The sequence below is a fragment of the Arachis hypogaea genome, chromosome 7, assembly GCF_003086295.3.
Source record: "Arachis hypogaea cultivar Tifrunner chromosome 7, arahy.Tifrunner.gnm2.J5K5, whole genome shotgun sequence".
NCBI classification, from domain to species: Eukaryota; Viridiplantae; Streptophyta; class Magnoliopsida; order Fabales; family Fabaceae; genus Arachis; species Arachis hypogaea.
The window spans coordinates 31,727,914-31,735,935 of record NC_092042.1 but is presented as its reverse complement, the minus strand read 5'-3'; the positions used below and the strand labels follow the sequence as shown (position 1 = coordinate 31,735,935).

At 35.5% G+C, this 8,022-nt stretch overlaps 1 long non-coding RNA gene across 3 annotated transcripts; it reads right to left on the bottom strand.

Annotated features, from left to right (window-relative positions):
- Positions 1-1,441: 1,441 nt before the first annotated feature.
- On the bottom strand, positions 1,442-4,280 carry LOC112702913 (uncharacterized). Of its 3 annotated transcripts, none has more exons than XR_011863459.1 (3): positions 3,809-4,280; positions 3,205-3,727; positions 1,442-1,828 (listed from the first exon to the last, which is right to left on the bottom strand). It is a non-coding gene; the product is annotated as an uncharacterized lncRNA (long non-coding RNA). The 3 variants fall into 3 exon arrangements; XR_011863460.1 differs by having other exon boundaries at positions 3,205-3,713; XR_011863458.1 differs by having other exon boundaries at positions 3,205-4,280.
- Positions 4,281-8,022: the final 3,742 nt, after the last annotated feature.

The window sequence follows — 8,022 nt, the reverse complement described above, 5'->3', positions numbered from 1 at the left end:
TGATATATATATATATATATATATATATATATATATATATATATATATATATATATATATATATATATATATATATATATGCACACAGTCCAATATATATGTAACTTAATGCAAAATATAAACCGCATGAAAGTATAATAATAATAATAATAATAATAATAATAATAATAATAATAATAATAATAATAATAATAATAATAATAAACGTAATAATAGTAATAATAATAGTATCGTAATAAATATAATAACAACAGTAAATTTATAATACTAGGGAGTAAAATTATATAAACTTATAATACATATAATACTCATATAATACTCATAAAAATTATATTCAATGTTTATAATAATAATAATAATAATAATAATAATATAGATTTATTAAATTCAAATTATTATAAAATTAGTTCAATTGCTAATAATAAAAATAATTTTCTAAAAATAAGGAATTCTAATTTTATAAGATAAATTATAACTTATTTATATTTATATTTTTAAAACTGAGGGTCGCTACATTCTACCCACCTTACAAAAATTTTTGCCCTTGAAAATTGATATAAAATAGAAAAGATTCATACTAACGTAACTTCCCTTCTTAAACATGTCAAAGAAAAACAGAAAAATTTGACATGCTTTGTTTGTAAATCCAGAATATTCTTATGGCTTAAAAGTCTACGCAAAACAGAAGGTACAAGTTAAACTCAATGCAGAAAGGTTATAAGGTAGGTTGGTAATAGAATAATGGGTTTATCACTTCTAATACTCACTTCATCTAGCTCTGAAGTTCTGCCAATCACTACAAAAAAAAAAGGCCTATGGTCACGGTAAAAAACCGTGACTATAGCTAGTAAAAAGGGTGACCATAGATCTATGGTCACGGTTTTGGACCTATGGTCACGATTTTTTACCGTGGTCTATTCTCTCGTGGCCATAGGTCTATGGTCACGGTTTTTTTATCTATGGTCACGGTTTCTATGGTCACGGTTTCAATTTTCAAATTCTGACACTTTAGGCCACGTTTTTTCACCGTGACCATAGGTTAATCTATGGTCACGCGTAAAAACCGTGACCATAGCCTTATCTATGGTTACGGTTTTCACCATGACTATAGACTCTATGGTCACCCCTCTTTAAAACCATGACCATAGCCTTATCTATGGTCACGGTTTTTGCCGTGACCATAGCTCTATGTTCACCCCACCTTAAAACCGTGACCATAGCCATATCTATGGTCACGATTTTTACCGTGACCATAGCTCTATGGTCACCCCACCTTAAAACCGTGACCATAGCCTTATCTATGGTCACAGTTTTCACCGTGACCATAGACTCTTTGGTCACCCCTCCTTAAAACCGTGACCATAGCCTTATCTATGGTCACGGTGACCATAGCCTCTATGGTCACCCCTCCTTAAAAAATGATAATCAACAATTAAGATAAGTTGTGATTAAAGTAACCAGCTAACATATCAATATAGTTGAGTAAATACACTTGTCTTAATCTTAGTTTTATACAATGATATATACACTAACACTAAGTAGACACTATTCACAAAATTGTTCCACAGGCGTGAGAGCAATACAATTTGGACTATGCCAGGATAGATTATTTCTGGTCATTTTTTTCCAATGCAGGAATGTAAAATGCAGCTGTTTTGCCTGTCCCATTTTTAGCCCTTGCAAGAATGTCACTACCAGTAAGAGCAATTGGAATGCTTTCTTCTTGGATAGGAGAAGGCCTTTCAAAACCCTTCTCATATATTCCCATGAGCAACTCTCGCTTCAAAAAATAATCCTCAAATTCATTTCTTTTAGTTGCTGTCACATCCTGAGAAATAAAATTAAAGCAGATTCAATACCAACACTAGAACATATAACATAGAAATTACCTGCAAATCTTATAACCACAGAACCTTAAGTGGCTTACCCATAAATGGTATCATTAATTATGCCTTTCAAGTGGATATTAGAAACGTGTAAATATGAAAAAACTAAATCAGTTTATCTCAATTTCTCAGCAATTTAAGTAAATTAGTTAAAGCAGTTTGTATAGTGAAAACAGTGAACTGAATGCCTAATAGAGAGCAGGAATTAGGATATTAAAAATGACATCGGTAAATAAAAAAAGAAGCTAGTTAAATTCTATGACCAAAACTTCAAGAAGCATTTCATTATAAATGCACTGATATTATTTTCAGTTTAATCTCCCCCCCTTAGTGAAGATCAAGACTGCTGTTGATCTTGGAATTGGAGCACATTATATGAAAATCAACACACAAAATAGGACAAATTAAAACAACAACCCTCCAACACTTAGCTATTAGCCGACACCAAAAGACACTATCAATATTAGCAGACGAATAATGACAATAATAACAACAAATGAATACTAATCTAAACGATCCAATTTTAGCATTAACAAATCAAAGCATTAAAGGTTGAATTTCAGCAACCGCAAATAATATCAATTTAAAATATCAAGTTAGATCCACCCCTCGCATACTCAACGGCTAAAAGACTTAAGAGTTGTACGAAAGAAACTATAAGTCATATCACAAACTTAGACTCTATGTATTATTAGAACTGATATTATTCTTAGTCATTGCTTTTAATTATTTATTAATGAATCTAAACAAAATAAAAGCCTGAATGCTTGAACTCATGTATTCAATTTTTGTAGATGAAATAAATGATTGAGAAATTGAAATCAGTATTATTACTTTTAGATAAACTTCATTAACAAATAGAAAATTAGTAAAATACAGAAATTAGTATTATTACATACTAAATACACATGCGCTAAGTGCCTATTGCAGTAACTATCACATCATGAAGTAAATATTAGAACTGATATATTTTTACAAACTAAAGTGTTGAAACATAAATATTACAAGGACTAAAGCGGGTACTTTTAATCTTTTACAGGCTAAGTTTTTAAATGAAAATTTTCCTAGTACTAAAGTGTAGTTTTACTTTCAATTTAATTATGTAAAAGATAGAGAAAGAAACAACTTCTAATTGATATGACAAGTCAAATTCCACATAAGAAACTAGAAAAATATATTCTTAAACGAAATATGTAAAGAATGGGCAAAGAGAAGAATGGGCAGCTTACTGATACATAAAAGTTAGATTAAATGTTAATTCAGAAAACTTTAGAAAGTCAAAAAAAAAATTCACACGACTGAGTCCATGAGAGAGAACCTGTTGGTATTCCAGATCAAACTTTAGAAACTCATCATCACAGTTCTCAACCATGGTGACCAAGCCCTTCAAATTCTTCACAGGCTTATCATTGAAAGCAATAACCTATATGAATCCAAAAAGAGGAGGGTAGGCATTTCAAATCAACCATTGATTAAGAAGCCAAGACCTGAGAAACAACAAGAAGTTGCTCATCAACAAATTGTGCCATAGCATGTAGATGTTTCTCTAGGAGCTTCACTGGAGTATCAAATTCATAATCTTTACCATACTGGATCATACAAATTAAGAAGCAATAATAAAGTTAGGAACAAATATATACTCAAACAACAAAAGATAATTTCCAGAAATAAGATTTTCTGTAATCATAGACACAAATTTCCTGTAATTTCCAGAAATTAAATTTTCTGCCGGAGAATAAATCCATACCTGAATCATGACTTCCAGAGGTTGAATGCACGATGGAACATACTTATTAAGTCTCAGAGATTCAAATTTTTCATTAGAAGCTGGAAAAAAAATACTAATAATAGTGTTGTTAATTGTGAACTATAATGTAAATGCAAATAGAAGCACTGAAAATCAAAAGTTTAAGGTAAAATACCAGAGTCTAAAGGTTGTACACTTTACACCTTCAAAGGGAGGTCTTCAATAAGACTCTCTGTTCTCTCGCTCGCGCTCTCTCTCATCTCCATCCTGCTCAATGACGACGACGAGCTCTAGGGCAACAGCGGTGACGGCGGAACAGCGCAACGACGGTGGCTCTACGGAGGTCACAGTGGCTGGACTGTGCGGCGCTACAGCTCGCGAGGATGACGAAGACGGTGACGGCGAAGAACCCCCAGCGGCGGCTCTGGCTCAACGGCGACGCTTCTCTCTCCGCGATGGCAATGGCTCCTCGCGTGCGGCAGTTCGGTGGCGGATCGGCAGCAGAGCGCGACTCCCTCTCTCCCTCAACGCCTCTGCAAAGCAAATCTCTCTCTCCTCCGGCGCCTCAACGACAACGACGACGGCGGGAAGGACCCAGTCGCGTCGTCCCCTCCTCTCTTCCCCTCTTCTCCCTCGAGCTCCCCTTCTCCCTTCACTGTTGCCCCTTTCTCCCTCCCTCACTGAGTGTTGTGTGCGTGTGTTTAGGGATTTAGGGTATTACATTGAGAAATTTGGGAAATTTGGGTTTTTATTAGAAAATTTTAGAATTAAGATAAAATATATATAACTAATATAACAATTTTATAAAATATTTGAGATAAAATAATAATTTAGAATTTAAATATAATATTGTGAAGATTATTTTTGGAACACATAAAATTTCATTTATCAAAATATCATTGAGTTCAAATAATTATTTTTAATTTAAATTATAAAGTAAATATACTAATTACATTTTATAAAATACGGTTACATTCAAAATATCAATTACCTAAATTAAATTATATGACCTTTCATTATTTTTTTATCATAACTTTAATTTCAATTTATATAAAATAACTAATTAAAATAAAAATTATACATAAATATTAATTGACTTAAATCTAAAGTATTTACGAAAATCTATTTAATCATTCCTAATAAACTAATCTCTAACTCTAAGAATTCAATTTAATAAATAAACCATAATTTATTTATAATAAAAATTTCTTAAATTTAATTATATAACACTTCCATTATTAAGTTATTAAATCATTTTTTTATATTATTAAGTTTTAAAGTTTTTTTAATTTAAGATTAATAATATTCAACTTAATTTTTTATTTATAAAATTAAATTTAAAATTTTAATATTTAAAATAAATCATATAAATTATTATTAGTTTTTAATTATTAAAATTTTTAAAAGATAAAATATTTAAAATTATAAAAAAGTATATAAAAATCTTCATTAATTTAAACTCAAATGATTAAAATTGTGACCATAGACCTCTTTAGGTCACCCTCCAAAACCGTGACCATAGATCCTTTTAGGTCACTCTTTTGAAAAACTGTGACCATAGACACTTTTTGGTCACCGTAAAAAACCGTGACCATAGACCTCTTTAGGTCACCCTCAAAACCATGACCATAGACCCTTTTAGGTCACCCTTCTGAAAAACCGTGACCATAGACTCTTTTTGGTCACTGTAAAAAACCGTGACCATAGAGACCTTTAAGTCACCCCCAAAACCGTGACTATAGATCCTTTTAGGCCACCCCAAAAATTGTGACCATAGACCCCTTTAGGTCACCCCCCAAAACCGTGACCATAGACCCTTTTAGGTCACCCCTTTTTAAAAAACCGTGACCATAGCCCCTTTTTTGTCACTGTAAAAAATGGTGACCATAGACCCTTTAGGTCACCCCTAAAATCGTGACCATAGACCCTTTTAGGCCACCCCCAAAACCGTGACCATAGACCCTTTTAGGCCACTCCCAAAACCGTGACCATAGACCCCTTTAGGTCACCCCTAAAACCGTGACCATAGACTCTTTTAGGCCACCCCCCAAAACCGTGACCATAGACCCTTTTAGGCCACTCCCAAAACTGTGACCATAGACCCCTTTAGGTCACCTCCCAAAACCGTGACCATAGACCCTTTTAGGTCACCCTTTTTTGAAAAACCGTGACCATAGCCCCTTTTTGGTCACTGTAAAAAACCGTGACCATAGACCCCTTTAGGTCACCCCTAAAACCGTGACCATAGACCCTTTTAGGCCACCCTCCAAAACCGTGACCATAGACCCCTTTAGGTCACCCCCCAAAACCGTGACCATAGACCCTTTTAGGTCACCTTTTTTTAAAAAACCGTGACCATAGACCCTTTTGGTCACTGTAGAAAACCGTGACCATAGACCTCTTTAGGTCACCCCTCAAAACCGTGACCATAAACCCTTTTAGGCCACCCTTTTTTAAAAAACCGTGACCATAGGTACTCTATGGTCACTATTTCCAAAAAAACCGTGACCATAGCTTTTTTTTGGTCACCCTAAAAAACCGTGACCATAGAGGGTCTATGGTCACGGTTTTTTACCGTGACAAAAAAAACCGTGACCATAGACCCAAAATGTTGTAGTGAATTCTATTGGTGTCACCTTACGTAATACAATCGAAACTAGTTCAGCTTCTGACACTGAATCTATCACAACTTACTTTTTCTCTCGACACCTAACTGGTTATCAAAGAGATATTTCTATCGGCCTAAATTCCTAGTCCGTATCCAAGTCCAAAACTACGTCCAGTCTTTCCAGTCCTAAACTTTCATATCCGGTTATGTAACCTAATCGAAAACGAGGTCCTAGCTCTACATAGAACAAATCTGTCCTACGCATTCTGTATCATACTTACCTCGATCCTGTCATGGCCAACCCGCATTTGCAGCTCTTCCACACGGACAATCCCTAGACATGTGTCCTGGTGCTCTATATCGAAAGCACATTCTCAGTCCAGCCCTGTGCGGCTCCTCTGGAGCAATCTCACCAAAGCCTTCCTGTAGCAGTGTCCACTTCAAGTAGTGATCCTCTGCGAGCTGGCTCTTCTTAGCTAACTCAGTGAAATTTGTTAGCTTTTGTGGATACACGTAATTAAAGATATCTCTCCTTAGTCCTTTCTCATACTGAGCACACTTCCATTCCTCATAATCGGCTGGATCTCTTTGACAAGATTTTGAGAAACGGCACAGGTCGTCGAATTCATGGGTATAGTCAGCGACGGACATATCCTTTTGCTTCAGCTGCATTAACTCCAATTCCTTTGCAATGCGAAACGCATGCAAGAAATATCTCCCATAAAACTCTGTCTTGAATCTATGCCAAGGGACATCCGTTAACTCCACCTGCAAGGTATGACACAATTCTTGCCATCAATTCTGAGCATCTCCCTCCAACATATGAGTCACTATCTCTACTGACTGTACTTCAGGAATGTGCTGAGTGTGCAAAAACCTCTCTACTTCTCGAAACCACTGATCAGCCTCCAGGGCATTGGCGTTTCCGTTAAACCGAGGTGGACCATTCTTGAGGAAATCAGTAAGGGTCATTGACCTATAGTATCGACTTACGTTACTCGTACTATGGTGCACGAAATTGTGATCTCTACTTTTCACAACTCAAACAATCCCTGGTAATGGCTCCAAAAACTTGGTGCTCAATACCATGGTCTAAACATAATTTCACAACTTCGCACAACTAACCAGCAAGTGCACTGGGTCGTCCAAGTAATAAACCTTACGCGAGTAAGGGTCGATCCCACGGAGATTGTTGGTATGAAGCAAGCTATGGTCATCTTGTAAATCTCAGTCAGGCAGATTCAAATGGTTACGGATGATACATGAATAAAGCATAAAATAAAGGATAGAGATACTTATGTAATTCATTGGTGAGAATTTCAGATAAGCGAATGGAGATGCTTTGTCCCTTCCGTCTCTCTGCTTTCCTACTGTCTTCATCCAATCCTTCTTACTCCTTTCCATGGCAAGCTGTATGTTGGGCATCACCGTTGTCAGTGGCTACAATCCCATCCTCTCAGTAAAAATGTTCAATGCACCCTATCATAGCACGGCTAATCATCTGTCGGTTCTCAATCAGGTTGGAATAGAATCCATTGATTCTTTTGCGTCTGTCACTAACGCCCAGCCTTCAAAAGTTTGAAGCTCGTCACAGTCATTCAATCATTGAATCCTACTCAGAATACCACAGACAAGGTTTAGACCTTCCGGATTCTCTTGAATGATGCCATCAATTCTAGCTTATACCACGAAGATTCTGGTTAAGGAATCCAAGAGATATCTACTCAATCTAAGGTAGAACGGAGGTGGTTGTCAGGCACACGTTCATAGGTGAAAATGAT